The sequence below is a fragment of the Ursus americanus genome, chromosome 10 (genome assembly GCF_024610735.1).
Source record: "Ursus americanus isolate L20-20 chromosome 10, mUrsAme1.1.p, whole genome shotgun sequence".
In the NCBI taxonomy this organism is placed as follows: domain Eukaryota; kingdom Metazoa; phylum Chordata; class Mammalia; order Carnivora; family Ursidae; genus Ursus; species Ursus americanus.
Genome location: NC_142136.1, coordinates 19,597,888 through 19,614,836, shown reverse-complemented (window position 1 = coordinate 19,614,836; position 16,949 = coordinate 19,597,888). Strand labels below are relative to the sequence as shown.

The window sequence follows — 16,949 nt, the reverse complement described above, 5'->3', positions numbered from 1 at the left end:
GATGAAATTGAGGACAGTTGACATATTTGAAATATTGAATTTCCTCCTCCAGAAACATAGTATCTTATGTTATTCAAGACTCTTTTCTTAGTTCCCAGTACATTTTTAGCTCTTGTTATGCGGGTCTTGCATAATTCTCTTTAGGCCTATTCCTAATTTTTACATAGTAGTGCTATTATGAAACAAGCAATTTCATCATTAAATACTCTAAATCTGAATTTTGGTCTTCTAACTATTGACTGTAAATTCTCCAGGCGATTCTGTTTAATATTTTGGTAAACAGTCATATCTGCAAATATCACCAATTTTGCTGCTTTTGTTTTTTATCATTTCTAATGCTGAGAAAATGTTTGTGGGTATTAAATATTCAGAGTAAGTGAATTCCAAAAATTATATTGAATTCTACTCTTGAATGTTAGTGGTTAATAGTTTGTGTCATGATCCAGGTTCAAACTAATCTTCGCTTATAAATTTGAAGTTGTTAATCTATTGTCTTCTAAGAACAAATAATGATACCAAATTTTTCTCATTCATACAATCTGCTTATGTCTTCTTTAAAATATTTTAATAAAATCTCCACATCGTTTGTGTTTTGTCTAGATACATGGATAAGAGTATAAGGGTTCTCTTACTCTTTCTTGGAAATTATAATAAGGCCTTTGTTTTTAAAATGGTCTTTTTTTATTGAAAATTGATTACAGAATAGTCACCTGCCTTCGACTGGAAATTTCGCTGGATTTTGCATCTAGAATATTCTTCTATCTGTCTTGAATAAACATTCCATACAAGGTGAGGTTGGAGGTCCTGAAAAGCAAAAACAAAAACAAACCCCAAAGAATTGAATTGAAATTTTTGGAAACCTTTTTTTTATCTGCTTATAAATCTTTGTTTCTGTGGCAGAATCCTGCTCGAGAATTTTTTTTATAACATACTCCCTGAAGGAAATATTGTAGTGAATTTAGCCTTGCATCCTTCACGTACTTTATTGGAAGGTTATGCTGTACACCAAGATCGATCTAATGATTTTGAGTGACGAAAATGATCTTTGTTCATTCACAATAGCATCTGAAACTAATTGTCCAAAACTTAACTGTTTTCAGAGACCCTACTCTGCTTTCAGATGTCTCTACATCAATAAATGGAAACTATATCACTCCAGCTGCAACTGTACCACAACCATGGCTTAAAGCTACCATTGCTCATCTCAACTGTTTCTATAACGTTCTTTCTCCTCGCTTGTCCTCTTTCTCTTCTACAGTCTGTTTTCCATATAGTAGCTAAAATGATTAAAATGTGAAACAAAGTATAGTGCTCCTCTGTATCAAGTTTCTTAATAGAGCTTCCCAATTAATTAAGGGTTTTATTCATAGTGTTTATTTCCACGACCTGTGAGGCTCTGATATACATTGTTCACCAACACCACCAACCCCAGACACACACACACGCACACACACTATTTTTCATACCTTTATCTTCTACCATTTCTCCTCTGAACCATATACTATAGCCTGTCTGGCATCTGTGATATGCCTAAAACATATACCTTATACTCTTGCCACAGGCCCTTTGCACATCCTATTCCATCTCACTAGAATTACATTCTCCGGATATCTTTACTTCGGGTCCTCTTTTCCTTCATGTTTCTGTTCAAATGTCTATGTAGTAGAGAGATCTTATACATAAAATAACAATCTGGGACACCTGGGTGGCTCAGTCGGTTAAGTGTCTGCCTTTGGCTCAGGTCATGATCCCAGGGTCCTGGGATCAAGTCCCGCATGGGGCTCCTTGCTTAGCAGGGAGCCTGCTTCTCCCTCTGCCTGCCACTCCCCCTGCTTGTGCTCTCTCTCCGTCTCTCTGAGAAATAAACAAACAAATCTTAAAAAAAAAAAAAGCAATCAAATACCGCTATGACTTTCCCCTTATTATCCTTGTAACATCTATTACAGAAAGAGAAAAAAATAGGTAATGGATGGATACATTAGGTATGTACAAACTGCTGAAATAATTCTAAAATTTAATTGACTTCTGTAAATAAAAATCTGTTTCTTACCATCACAGTTGAACTGCAGAGTCAGGAGTGTTAGGTGGATGCCCTTTGCTCTATACAGTCCAATAACGGCCTCTCATGAAGGAGTCTGTGGATAAAATTCAGTAGATCAATTCACCTGAATGGGAAAAATTATTACATTTTTAAAAAATTTTCAACAACCTCTAACTAAAATGTAGCATTTTCTTCAACCATGAATGTAAGCAACACAGTGGAGTAATATTAATAGTGCCTGTGACTTTGTCACCAATACAAATCATAATAATTTCCTATTATATTTTGGTCATGGTCATTACAAGACAGTTACATTTTTATGCTCTTTCCTACTGAAAAATCATGGTACTTATTAAACCTACTGCTGAATCACACATGATTACAATAGTGCCTGCCTGGGTCCCCCGCTTTTGAAACAAAACAGTGTTTGGGAGTGTTGCTGTGTTGCCTTCTTTCGATTTGAGTCTTTCCGTATTTTCTAAGTAGGTTTTCTCTAGCATATGCTAAGATCTGTGCCTATTGTCACTGTTGATTCAAACATTTACCTAATTCAACATTCAACATTCCCTTCATCATTCTAAATATGAATGTTAAGAATGTGTAAATGTCGGGGCACCTGGGTGGCACAGCGGGTAAGCGCCTGCCTTCGGCTCAGGGCATGATCCCGGAGTTCTGGGATCGAGCCCCACATCAGGCTCCTCCGCTATGAGCCTGCTTCTTCCTCTCCCACTCCCACTGCTTGTGTTCCCTCTCTCCCTGGCTGTCTCTATCTCTGTCAAATAAATAAATAAAATCTTTAAAAAAAAAAAGAATGTGTAAATGTCTTCGATTGACCCATCAATGCTCATAGCTCATCATGTCATCTTACCCAGAACTAATAAAATGATCTTTCCATCTCACAGATTTGATCAGCCCACTCACAAATCCACGCAAAAATGGTTGTACATTCCCTTCGTCCCAAAGTACAAATGCCTAAGCTTGGTACACAGAAAACTTCTTTCACCCATCTCCGCTTATATAAGGTAACTTTTCTGTTTCCTATATAATCTTGCAGTTAGGATAATAATAATAATAATAACAATAATGCTTTATTGAGGCTAATATACTTTGTGCCATGTACTAAGCTTAGTGTTTTATATAAATTACCTCATCTAATTCCCACAGCAACACAATGGGGGTGCATACTATTATCTCTGAATCATAAGTAAGGAAAATGAAGGTAATGAGGTTAAGTAAATTAGTCTAGGCCACACAAGCAAGACATGTGAAATTTAGGGTGTGAACCCACACAGATGGCTTCAGAGCCTAAGATCTTTACCCAGTCCATTACAATAAGACCCGTGAGTCCCTATGGATCCCCACCATGCTCCTGGACACATCCTCATTCCACACTTTACCACATTGTATTTATTGAGTTACAAACCTGCATGCATAGTAAAAAAAGATGTTTATTTGTTTCTATTCAGCAGTATCTAGTGGTTTTCTATGCTGTGATTTTAATATTCTAAATACCTAAAAGTAAAAATAATTCTATAACTTAGTAGGAAAAATAATTTTGTCAAGATTATGGCCTTTCAAGTTTGAATTAAAAGAAGAGACATAGCTCTGATTCTTAAAGAAAATAAAATGAAGCTGTACTAAAGGTTTAGGTACATTTCCAGCTGCATTTTTAGAAGCTTGCATTTTAAATTAGAACAAAGGTAAAAATCAAGCTATAACAACAAAATTGTTTTGCCCCCAAAGATCGCCTCTCCCTCCAGGTTTCCCTAAAGCTATTTCTTTTTTTAAGTAGACTTCAAGCTTTGCTACTGCTGCTTCTCAGGGGAACAAAGATGCAGCATCCTGATAAATTTAACATTTCTTATACTGAGAAAGCCTCCCTAGAGATACGACCACTTGCAGCATTGGATACAGAATCTTGGTAAACATGTTGTGAAAGCAACTCTTATAGGAAACCAAAAGCATCAGCATAAGCCATTTCCCTCTGCCCTGAAGCCAGCATTTGATTTCCAGAAGGTTATCCTCTTAAGGGTTTCAGAGGATTCACCTGTCTGTATAGATCAGTTTGCAAATTTTAAGTGAGACATTAATGATAAAATTTTGATAGCTTTTATTTACTTTATTCAATACTTATTACTATTGAATTCTATTAGAACAATCTGTGAAGCATTTAAAAATGTAGCTACCCCTCATGCCCTACTTCTGAATCAGAGAGACTCTCCAGGTTGTTCTTTAGAGACTATCTCTAATAAACAGTAAACCTCTTAAAATCCCAGGTTCAGAATGATCTTCATTCACTTCTATAGCAATTTGAAGGGAAAAGGCAGAAGCAGACTATAGGATATTCCTTAGAGCAGGATGCAGAGCCCCGCCATGGCTCCTCAGCGTGTAATTACTGTGGTGAATCAAGACCACGATCGCAAGCGGTCAGAAACACTTGTGGCTGCAAATTCAGCATTTACTCATCAATCAGGGGATCACTGAGAGCCATCAAGCTCATTGGCAGCAAGCATAAAGTCAGAATATCAATAGACATGTTTGTAATGAGAAATAAACCACTCAAGTTGGTATTCCTTCATATAAATAGCAGAAGATATGGATCTAAAGATCAGTAATAATCATAACAGCCATTTATTAATTTAAGTGGTAAACAGTGCTACCCCAGAGGCTGGGTGCTCCAAACATGTGGAGAGTACTCTCTCGTGCTGAGTACGTGCCACGTGGGAAATGAGATTATCGTCAGACCTGTTTCGGTTTGATATGAAAACGGTCGTGTTAAGAATAGTGTCCCATGCTCTTCTCTGACAGCTGGCCACAGCAGCCTCACGTGTCCCTGTCCACATGAACACATCTGCCACTGAAGCATAAAAGTCTTCGTTCTCAGGCCAAGGCACAATCGTCCCTTTGAATGTCTGCAAGGAAACTCTTGATACTTCCCTCTGTGGCTCCCTTTTCCTCTTCTGTGGAAGAGCTGCCCCTTTTCTGAGTGAGATTTTTAGGAAAAAATTATATTAATACATTCACATTAGGTTATAGTCAAGTCTTTTGAGCCTGTAAGTCTTAAAGTTTATGATGGTTTGATGTATTACCACTCTGATCCAAAGTGTGTATGGTTTAAAGTTCAGCTTTCCTTTGAAAATAATATTTTTATTATTATTGAGCTCCTGAGATCATGGGCGGTACAACTTAATTTTCCCTCCATTTGTTCCCTAAAATTTTATCATGGGTCATTCAAATATTTTAATTGGAAATATGTATTTCAAGAAAATATTTGATAAAACACTGTAACTTATTAGTTTATCTCCAATACCAGTCCCTTGAGAATCTTACTTGTATTTGAATTTCCAAGAAGAAAAGGAGAACAGATAATAATACAAAAACTTAATTCAATGGAATCATAGCAGTAACACAATACTCTTATGTATTATGTGCTGCTTTAAGATCGTATATTTCCTTAAGTATAAGCTCTTCCAGGGAACCATTTCATAAGTCCCACTTCTAATCTGATTAATTAATTAGGTGCTCTGGGAATCAGACAACAGCCTGTGCTATGAATGATCCTGCTGGTTTGGAGACCTTTTATTGAATAGCATCCAAAATATACATAACTAATACTTGATTAGATTTTAATTTTGAGTTAATCAACAAACATATAAATAAATATGGTATCATTTGAAGATACTTGAAAGATCTTTTGACATTAAATTTCAAATGCAAAAAGAAAAAAAAAAGGTTGAGTTAAAAAGGCTGAATCTACACCATAATGAAAATTTCATGTGGTTCTCACTGATGTATAACTTAACTTTTGTTATTTAACAAATACCTCCAGTTCTTTGGCTTAAGACAACAATCATTATTCAACTTATTTTTCTGATATTTCTAAACTTTCTCATCTCATCTAGGGTGGCCTCACTTACGTGTCTGGTGGTTGGAAGCTACTGTCTTGGGAGCTTGACTCTTCCATCTCACTTCTCATCTTGGAGCACATTAGCCAGTGCACAGATGGTGGCTTCAGCTTCCAGGCTCACTGGAAAAGAGATCTCCTCAATGCACAAGGTATGTCAAATCTCTGCTGATGTTACATATCCTAATGTTCCATCAGCCAAATCAGAATCAAAAGGCTTGACAATTGACTCCACCTCTCGAACAGAGGAGCTGCAAAATTGCAATGCAAAAGAAGATGCAAAAAAAATGGGATGGATTTGTGGCCATTTTACAATTGATCATAAATGATATATTTTGTTTGTTACAGGAAGTTCTAAGGACACTTTATCTAAGAGTGGTTCACAGGGCCTAGACATGACATAAGCAACCAGTCACTCTTACTGGTCACCCTTCCTCACACAATTCTGTAACTCTCCCATGGGATTTTAGTTTGTTAAGTTGAAAAGTATCCTTGCGTCCGGCTAGAAAAATTCTCTCAGGACCTGCAACGTGGATGAACAGCTTTCTATCGGCTGTCTGGGCAGATATTTTATATATTTTATTTGCTGACATGTTCATAATGGCAGAATGATACTGGAAATTTTAATCCACAATTACTCCTCATTATCTGGTTACTCTTCAGACACTTCGGAAGTTACCCTTGAGCCAAACTGCAATGTAGGTTCATTCCTGCACGACACCTGACCTGGGTGCTAGTATTGCCCGCTTGGCTTCCACTGCTTCCCTTTCAGCCATCGGAATTGTTAAATAAACCACAGTTACTGACCCTTTTAAAAAGTCTTCCCTTGCATGGCTGCACATTCGTGCCACTCAGAGACACTTAGGGATGTAAAAAGAATGGCAATTATAAATGGGGAGGAAATGAGGGTAAGTGTTTTGTAGCTGGAGAATAAGGAACTTCAGCCAGCCATACTTCAAGAACTCCTGAGCAAGTCTGTCATTGAAATGCTTTTAAAATGATGTTTGCTGTGAACATCTTGCTTTCCTTATTCACTTTAGCAAATACTTTTTATAGGAATTTTATCCTTTATTTACTTTTTCTTTAGGCCTTAGCCCAATAAGCTGCAGCAGGATTTATGGCGGATTATTTCATTTCCTGTCCTAATTTATGTTAGAGAATGACAACAAATTAGAAGAAGAAAGTGCTGTGGTATCTGGTACTTCTCATTAATCAATGTAGAAGCTCTGCTACTCCCTGACATTTGACTTTTTCAGTACTCTGTGAAGTGCCATGTGATATGCAAAGTGGGGTAAGGTGAAGAATCATAATTAAAAGAACCTGCAAAGCAAAATACAGGTTATTCATCTCAATTGAGAAAGTCAAAAGGAATTTTTAAACCACTGAACACAATAGGTGCTTAGCAATTGCTTATTGTTTCAAGATAGCCTAGTGAATACATGAAGTTGTCAGTCCAACACACCTTTTCCAAGAGCTTTCTTCTGGAGCACATGATAAATATGAAGGGTGATCTTATATTTTATTGTTCAAAACTGATGGTTTTGAGAATAACAGAGATGCTATTTATGATCCCATGGTGAAACAGACATAGATATCAATTATTCCAGGCAAAACTGAATGTGTGATTTACGTGTAAATATGAGATCCATTGTAGTCCTCTAAGTTTTTGTTTCTTGACACATGTTAGATCAAGAAGTTCCTCTACCAGTTTTGGGCAGAAAGAGCTAGAAGGAAATTGCACTTTGGTGGCCAGAGACAAAAGCAATGATGCCAGGTTGAAATGCAAATAGAAAGGGAATGGAAATGAAACCATTATAGGGAAGATCAAACAAACAAACAAACAACAGACCATAACAGAGATGAACAGATGGAGAAAGGGCTGCTTCCTATGTTCTTCAAGTCCAAGTGAACACCAGTTCTTTCCATGGTTGTGTTTTTTAAACCCTCATTTGATTCTTGTTTTCCTTTTCTGTAATATTTTGAGATTACTTTCTGTCATGTGCAGCCAGAATGATCTAAATAAAAATACGATTGAATGGTTTCTGTAACACAATACATTTTCTTTTAAATAATCACAAAGAAGCACTGAAGATAAGACTTAGAATTCCGTATACGCTGAAAGCAAAACTAGATATTAGTTGACCTAATATTATGTCATGATTTATTAATAAGTATCAAATATTTAAACCCTTCCTTTGTGGTCTCATGACCTATAAGCTCTCACGTCCACTTTTTATTTTATAATAAAGTTACATTTTTACAACAATAATTCGTTATACTCCAGGGTATGCAAAATATAGTTTGAAAATATGATCTTGGTCAGAGAAATGTTGGGCTATTTCATACTCAATGCCTAACTTAGCCCAAGAATTGAAAACCTGTGTCATGAATTAGAAAAAAAAAAAAAAAAGAAAAAGAAAAAAGAAAAAAGAAAGCCTGTGTCATGAATTCTTAATTCTTCCCAAGGAATATAAGGTCAATCAATAGGTCACTGTTTATGGTATGAGGTTCATAATTGCTCAAGAGATTTTTCATTTGTAGTTATTTATTTAACCAAAACCTAATTAATTTTTGTACACTTTGAAAGTTAATGTTGTTGGGAGAGTATTTCCTTCTGATCATTGCTATGCATATATGACATGAAGGTGTTAAATTGGAAACACCAAACACAAAAAGTAAATTATGACTTGAAACCCAAAAAGGAAGTTTGACAAAATCAATAATATTTGAATCTACATATAAGTACCTAGGAAAATAGTGTCTGTGGGAATTAAAGTGGGAGGACTGAGGGAAATATGTCCCCCATAGGTTGTATGCTTTGTGGCTCCTGTTAATAAAAATACTGTCAATATAGAGATAATAGACTTAAGTGGTTAGAGGGACTTCCAGTAAACTTCAAAGTCATTTTTTTAGGACTACTTAGTTTTCGTTGATATTCTTGTAATAGGACAAAATAGGACAACATTATATCAGATTTTTGATGAGGAAGACAGTATCATCAAAGTTATTAAAAACATACCTCATCTTCCTTAATTTTAAGCAAGTGCATATACATGAATAATAGACCTACAGATTGCATTTCTAAAAGTGATTGATGGGAGAGAATGTAATTTTTATCCATGTAACCAAAATTATTATCAGTTATAATATTTGAAATTGAACCACTGATTCATTCTTATGAGCAAGAGTTACCATTAAAATGGAGAAATAATCATGACAAAAACCATGTCTTATTTATATATTTACTTCCAGACTCCAAAAGAACTGGAAAATAGACCATGCTTAATAAATGTTCGTGAATGAATAGGTTATAAGTTCTATGTCAGTTTTAAAGTTCTAGTGCTATATTATGCATGTGACTTATATTTCATATTATATATATTTCATATTAATTCCATACATATTTCTTTTTCTTAATGTTTTTTTATTATATTATGTTAGTCACCATACAGTACATCCCTGGTTTCTGATGTAAAGTTTGATGATTCATTAGTTGCGTATAACATCCAGTGCACCATGCAATACGTGCCCTCCTTACTACCCATCACCAGCCTATCCCATTCCCCCACCCACCTCCCCTCTGAAGCCCTCAGTTTGTTTCTCAGAGTCCATAGTCTCTCATGCTTCATTCCCCCTTCTGATTACCCCCCTTTCTTTATCCCTTTCTTCCCCTACCGATCTTCCTAGTTCTTATGTTCCATAGATGAGAGAAATCATGATAGTTGTCTTTCTCTGCTTGACTTATTTCACTTAGCATTATCTCCTCCAGTGCCGTCCATGTTGCAGCAAATTTTGAGAACTCATTCTTTCTGATAGCTGAGTAATATTTCATTGTATATATGGACCACATCTTCTTAATCCAGTCATCTGTTGAAGGGCATCTCGGTTCCTTCCACGATTTAGCTATTGTGGACAATGCTGCTATGAACATTGGGGTGCATATGGCCCTTCTCTTCACTACGTCTGTGTCTTTGGGGTAAATACCCAGTATTGCAATGGCTGGATCATAGGATAGCTCAATTTTTAACTTTTTAAGGGACCTCTACACTGTTTTCCAGAGTGGCTGCACCAACCTGCATTCCCACCAACAATGTAGGCGGGATCCCCTTTCTCCACATCCTCTCCAGCAATTGCTGTTTCCTGCCTTGTTAATTTTTGCCATTCTAACTGCTGTAAGGTGGTATCTTAGTGTGGTTTTGATTTGAATTTCCCTGATGGCTAATGATTTTGAACATTTTTTCATGTGTCTGTTAGCCATTTGTATGTCTTCATTGGAAAAGTGTCTGTTCATATCTTCTGCCCATTTTATGATTTGTTTATTTGTTTCTAGGGTACTGAGTTTGAGAAGTTCTTTGTAGATCTTGGATACTAGTCTTTTATCTGTAGCATCATTTGCAAATATCTTCTCCCATTCCGTGGGCTGCCTCTTAGTTTTTTTGACTGTTTCCTTGGCTGTGCAGAAGCTTTTTATCTTGATGCAGTCCCACAAGTTCATTTTATCTTTTGTTTCTCTTGCCTTTGGAGATGTGTCATGAAAAAGGTTGCTTTGGCCAATGTCAAAGAGGTTGCTGCCTATGTTCTCCTCTAGGATTTTGATGGATTCCTGTCTCATATCGAGGTCCTTCATCCATTTGGAGTTTATCTTTGTGTATGGTGTGAGAGAGTGGTCAAGTCTCATTCTTTTGCATGTAGCTGTCCAATTTTCCCAGCACCATTTATTGAAGAGACTGTCTTTTTTCCACCGGATGTTTTTTCCTGCTTTATCAAAGATTAGTTGCCCAAAGAGCCGAGGGTCCATTTCTGGGCTCTCTATTCTGTTCCATTGGTCTATGTGTCTGTTTTTGTGCCAGTACCATGCTGTCTTTGTGATCACACCTTTGTAGTACAGCTCGAAATCCGGCATTGTGATGCCCCCAGGTTTGTTTTTCCTTTTCAAAAGTTCCTTGGAGATTCAGGGCCTTTTCTGTTTCCATACAAATTAAAGGACTATTTGTTCCAGTTCTTTGAAAAATGTCATTGGTATTTTGATTGGGATAGCATTGAAAGTGTAGATTGCTCTGGGTAGCATGGACATTTTAACTATGTTAATTCTTCCGATCCATGAGCATGGAATATTTTTCCATCTTTTTGTGTCTTCCTCAATGTCTTTCAAGAGTGATTTATAGTTTCTAGAATATAGATCCTTTACGTCTCTGGTTAAGTTAATTCCAAGGTAACGTATGGTTTTTGGTGCTATTGTAAATGGGATGGATTCCCTAATTTCTCTTTCTTCAGTCTCAATACATATTTCATATTAATTTTAAATGTAATGCCAGAAGAATGCAATAAGTAAAGCAGTGGTTTTCAATTTTAACTGTGCATTAAAATTCTTAGACAAATTTTATAATATTGATCTGGACCCACTTTGAGAGGTTGTGATTCAGTTGTCTGGGATGGAGCAAATATATTGTTTAGTTTTTTAAAGTTTTCTGGCTGTTTTTACTTTCTATACATGGTTGAGAACCACCAATTAAAAGTTCAGTTTTTCAAAAGAAAATGATCTGTGGTCATTTTTCCAAAAGTGCCTTTTACCTACTATCTGGCTTTCCAAAGTAAATTAAGCTTTCCAAACTCATTCTGCAATCATAACGTAGGAGGATAACGTATTAAATACAAAAAATCCTTGAAATGCTGTTGTTGCTGTTACTATTACTACTATTATTTCTAATTTTATTATAAGAACATATATTCTGGGGTGCCTGGGTGGTGCAGTCAGTTAAGCATCTGACTCTTGGTTTTGGCTCAAGTCATGATCTCAGGGAGGTGAGATCCAGCCCGCATCAGGCTCTGTGCTCAGTGGGGAGTCTGCCTGAGATTCTCTCTCTCCTTCTCCCTCTGCCTTTTCCCCCCTCCTCAAATAAAAATAAATCTTAAAAAAAAAAGAATACATATTCTTCCCTATTTACATAGCTGCTTCCTGATCATCCTTCACATTTCAATGCAAAGGTCGCTTAGAGAAGCTTCTCTAACAACCATTTTCAAAGCAGAACTTCACTCCTCATCTCAGGTGAATCATTGCTTATCACTCTGTTTATTTAATTTCTAATGCTTATTAAAACTTTTACTCATCCTGTTTGGTTGCTCTCTTTCCATTCCTCTCTTTTAAACTATATAAGCATCAGGAAAGCAGAAACTGAATATCTGTTATTGACCCAAGTCCTCAGTGTACTAGGGTATGGTACCTGGCACATTACAGGTACCGAGTATTTATTGAACACTGCCTTTGCAAGGTTATAGCCACAGTTTCCATAAGTTGACCTGAGAGGAATATGTTGTAGATATGTCTAATTCCTTTGATTGCTAATTTTCATAGCTGTTGACAGAGCAGTTGAACAAGCGATTAGTGTTATTTTGCATAGATTGGAATTTGTTAGTGCCAAGGAGGTGAGGGAGGAAAGAGAGAATTACACTCCAACGAAGTGGGCATAACGCCTCATCAAGATTTGATTTTTATTTGATCCTACCATCACAGGAGAGGTTGGCTAGGTCAACAAATGTAAAGAAAAAACACTAGATTCCATATTCTTTTTCTACATTTGTTTTGAATTTCCTCTTTCTGATAAGTGAGATTATGTAGGTTTCATTTGGAAGACATATCACATAGTGATTGGGATTTCCAGAGCATTGTGAAGACAAGAATTATCGTGATAAATGTGAGATCTGCAGAAGAAACTGCCATGACAGAGTAACATCTTGTCTGGGAAATGATGGTTTGCTGGTGAAGTGTGCCATATATCTGCAAACACTTGCAACATTTAATCTGAATTGCTAAAATATTGTGAAGAATAGAGCAGATTAATTTGCTTAATGGTGCACTCCATCTCAACCATTTTATTGAAATTTTCCACCCAAATCTGTAAGAATATAGTTTTCATTTCTGACTGGAAAATTATGTGGTAAAGACAGTTATATGATTTATATATTTATGTCTTGCTTTAGAAAGTAAAAATGTCATTTAATGACAAATAATGATCATGTAAGTTTTGATTATAGAATATTTGAAGCAAGGTCAAAGAGCAACAATTTAAAAAAAATTAAGCATAACATTGAGTAAAAGTGAGTTTCATAGCAAAAGAACTGAATTCTCAATATAGAAAAGATCAATAATTTAGAGAGGAGGATTGGATTGGGACAATAGTTAATTCCTCCAATCTCAAAGATGACAGCAAAACATCAAATATGCTTAAGAAAGGGTGTTTCTCTTGTTTATTTATATGTGTGAAGAAAGGATATGGTGAGGGAAAATAAGGTACTCACTTATAGTAACATATTATCCATAACATTTTTCCATTTCAAGGACAGAGGCTGCATTTTATCATTCAGTGACTTATTCTTGAGGACACACTGGGAACAGAAATATTCTCTCCAAACATCAAGTCTCATAATTGATTTAAAATCACCACATCTTACTTGTTAAAACCTAATTCTGATATTTGTGTCTTAAAATTTTGTAATATGACTACCTGATTTCTCCCACTTTTTAATATTTCTATTACAGTAATTCTTGATAATTCCACATAACATGGTATGGCCAATTTTAAGTCAAATAAATTACTGAGAAAAAAAAAGTGGGGGGAAGAGAAGAGGGAAGGGAAAGAAAAGCTCATTACTTTGGGGATAGGAAAGAAAATGGCGATGGAGTAGGAGGTCCCTAGGTTTGCCTTGTCCCACAAATACAACTAGATAACTATCAAATCATCCTAAATACCCCAGAAATCGACCTGAAGTCTGGCAGAAAAAACTCCACACTAAAACTAGAGAAGAGGTCACATTGAAGGTAGGAAGTGCAGATACATGGTTTGGGAGTAAAATGGACGATGGCCATCCTTGTGGTGAGGGTTGCTGAGAAGGTCAAAAGAGAGACTAACACACAGGGGAGCCTACACAGGAAAGAGGAATCCCCATAGCAATTGGCTTGGAAAGTAGGAGGGCCCATATTTAATGAGTTTTTGCAACCAGCAGGGTTTAAACCCTGGAGTTTTCAATATCAGAGGCTTGGCTCTCAGAAAGCTCAGGGGGCATTGGAGCTGCTCTTGGGGAAAAAACAGGACTAACAGCTTGTAGACATATGGTATGGGAACAGTGATCTGAAGAATGCCTTGGACGCATAGTAGGAGGTTAGTTGCTCATCTTGGAGCATGTCCCAGAGAGGCAGCATTCACGGAGAAACCCCTCTTGGACAAAAGGAACTGGCATGTGCCATTTCCCTCCTCTGCCTCTCACCATAAACACAGAACCGTCTATGGGAAAGGCACAGGGTCAAGACTCCCTACCTAAGTAGCCTACAAAAGACTCCCCAACCCCCACACTCTGGTGAAAATGCCTTTTCCAATCATGGTTGCCTCAGTCCTAGTGCAGCAAGCCCTTTCCCCAAGAGGATGGGCCTAAACCCCAGCCCACACTCATCTCCCTACCCAGGAGTTTCCTGAGACCACAGTTCCAGTGGCAGTGGCAACAGGTCTCATTTCATAAGCAGACCAGAGCACACCAAGTTAAAATATACCACATTCAGGCCAAGGACCAAACACTCACTGCCTTTGACAGGTAAACAGAGCCTCTGCAGACAACTGGCCTGAAGGTACAACAGCCAGGACACAACAGCAGAGCACACATTGGAGACACTCCCAGAAGGGCCAGGCCCTGGGGAATAGGGGACACTACACTGCCAGGCACTACAGGACCTCTCAAGAACAGGAGACAGAGCTGACTCTCCTAAAACAGAGAAATAGGCATGTAAGACTTAGACAAAATGAGAAGACAGAGGGATCTGTCCCAAATGAAAGAAGAGGACAAGGCCACAGTCACAGATCTAAGCAAAACTGCTGCTTGATGGAGAATTTAAAACAATGGTCACAAGGATAGTTACTGGATTCGAGAAAAGTGTGGAGAACATCAGTGAGACTCAACATGAAAATAAGGAATATCATAGCTGAGATAAGGGGCTCAATAAATGAAATGAGAAACATATTGATGGAATGAACATCAGGCTTAGAAAAAGCAGAGGAACGATTTAATGACCTAGAAGACAGAGTAATGGAAAGTAATCAAGCTGAACAAAAGAGATAAAAGAATTATGCAAAACAAGAATAGACTTAGGGAACTTGGTGACTCCATCAAATGTAATAACATTTGTATTATAGGAGTCACAGAAGAAGAGAGTGAAAAGAGGCCAAAGAATTTATTTAAAGAAATAATAGCTGAAAACTTCCCTAATCCTGGGAAGGAAACAGACATCCAGATCCAAGAGGCAAAGAGAACCCCAACAAAATCAACAGAAGCAGATCCACACCAAGACATATTGTAATTAAAACAGAAAATACATAGATACAGAAAAAGATATTACAAGCTACAAGACAAAAGAAGACAGTTACACAAGACTATCAGCAGATTTTTCAGCAGAAACTTTCTAAGTCAGAAAGGCATGGCATGATATATTTGAAGTGCTGAAAGGGGAAAAACCTACAGCCATGAATATTCTATCCAGCAAAGCTATCATTCAGAATAGAAGGAGAGATAGAGTTTCCCAGACAAACAAAAACTGAAGGAGTTCATGACCACTAGACCAACCCTGCAAGAAATATTAAAGGGGACTCTCTGAGTGCTAAGGAGAGATGAAAAATGACAAAGACAAAAAAGGATCAGAGAAAATCTCCAGAAACAGCAACAAAACAAGTAATAAAATGGCAACAAATACATACCTGTCAGCAATTATTTTGAATGTAAATGGACCAAATGCTCCAATCAAGAGATGGAATGACAGAATGGATAAAAAAGCAAGACCCCATCTATGTGCTGCTGATAGGAGACTCATTTTAGACCCAAAGACACCTGAAGATTAAAAGTGAGAGGTTGGAGAAATATTTATCATTCAAATGGATTTCAAAAGAAAGAAGCAGGGGCGGGCACCTGGGTGGCTCAGTCATTAAGCAGCTGCCTTGGGCCCAGGGCCTGATCCCAGGATCCTGGTATCGAGCCCCACATCGGGGTCCCTGTTCCACTGGGAGCCTGTTTCTTCCTCTCCCACTCCCCCTGCTTGTGTTCCCTCTCTTGCTAGCTCTTTCTCTGTCAAATAAATAAATAAAATCTTAAAAAAAAGAAAAGAAAGAGAAGCAATACTTATATTGGACAAAATAGCCTTTAAAACAAAGACAATAACAGGAGATAAAGGACAGTATATAATAACAAAGGAGACAATCTAACAAGAAGATATAACAATTGTAAATATTTATTCACCCAACATAGGATCACCCAAATACATAAAATAGTTAAAAACAAAGATGAAGGAAATAATCAATAACAGCACAATAATAGTAGAGGACTTTACCAACCCAGTCACATCAATAGACAGGTCATCTAAACAGAAGACCATCAAGGAAACAATGGCTTTGAATGACATGCTGGGCCAGAGGGAATTGACAAATATATTCAGAGCATTCCATCCTGAAATAGCAGAATACACATTCTTTTCAAGTGCACATGAAACATTCTCCAGAATAGATCACATTTTAGGTCACAAAACAGTCCTCAACAAATACAAAAAGAATAAAATCATACCATACACCTTTTTGGAACACAATGCTATGAAACTAGAAGTCAACCACAAGAAAAAATTTGGAAAGACCACAAATACATGAAGATCAATCAACATGATACTAAACAATAAATGGATAAACCAGGAAATCAAAGAAGAAATAAAAAAAAAAACCTACATGGAAACAAATGAAAATGAAAACACAATGGTTTAATACCTTTGGGATGCAGCAAAAGTGGTTCTAAGAGGAAAGTTTGTAGCAATACAGGCCTACCTCAAGAAGCAAGAAAATCTCAAATGAAACAATCTAACCTTACACCTACAGGAGCTAGAAAAAGAACAACAAACAAACCCTAAAGCCACCAGACAGAAGGAAATAATCAAGATTAGAGCAGAAATAAATGATATAGAAACTTAAAAAAAAAAAAACAAAC

At 36.9% G+C, this 16,949-nt stretch overlaps 1 long non-coding RNA gene across 1 annotated transcript in view; it reads right to left on the bottom strand.

Annotated features, from left to right (window-relative positions):
• Positions 1 to 715: 715 nt before the first annotated feature.
• The window catches only part of LOC123801071 (uncharacterized), a 116,039-nt gene continuing 99,805 nt past the window's right edge, over positions 716 to 16,949 (bottom strand). The window contains exons 3-5 of the long non-coding RNA XR_006782099.2: positions 5,959 to 6,068; positions 2,051 to 2,135; positions 716 to 804 (exon numbers count right to left, since the gene is read on the bottom strand). This is a non-coding gene — a long non-coding RNA (uncharacterized LOC123801071). The remainder of the gene's footprint in view (positions 805 to 2,050; positions 2,136 to 5,958; positions 6,069 to 16,949) is intronic.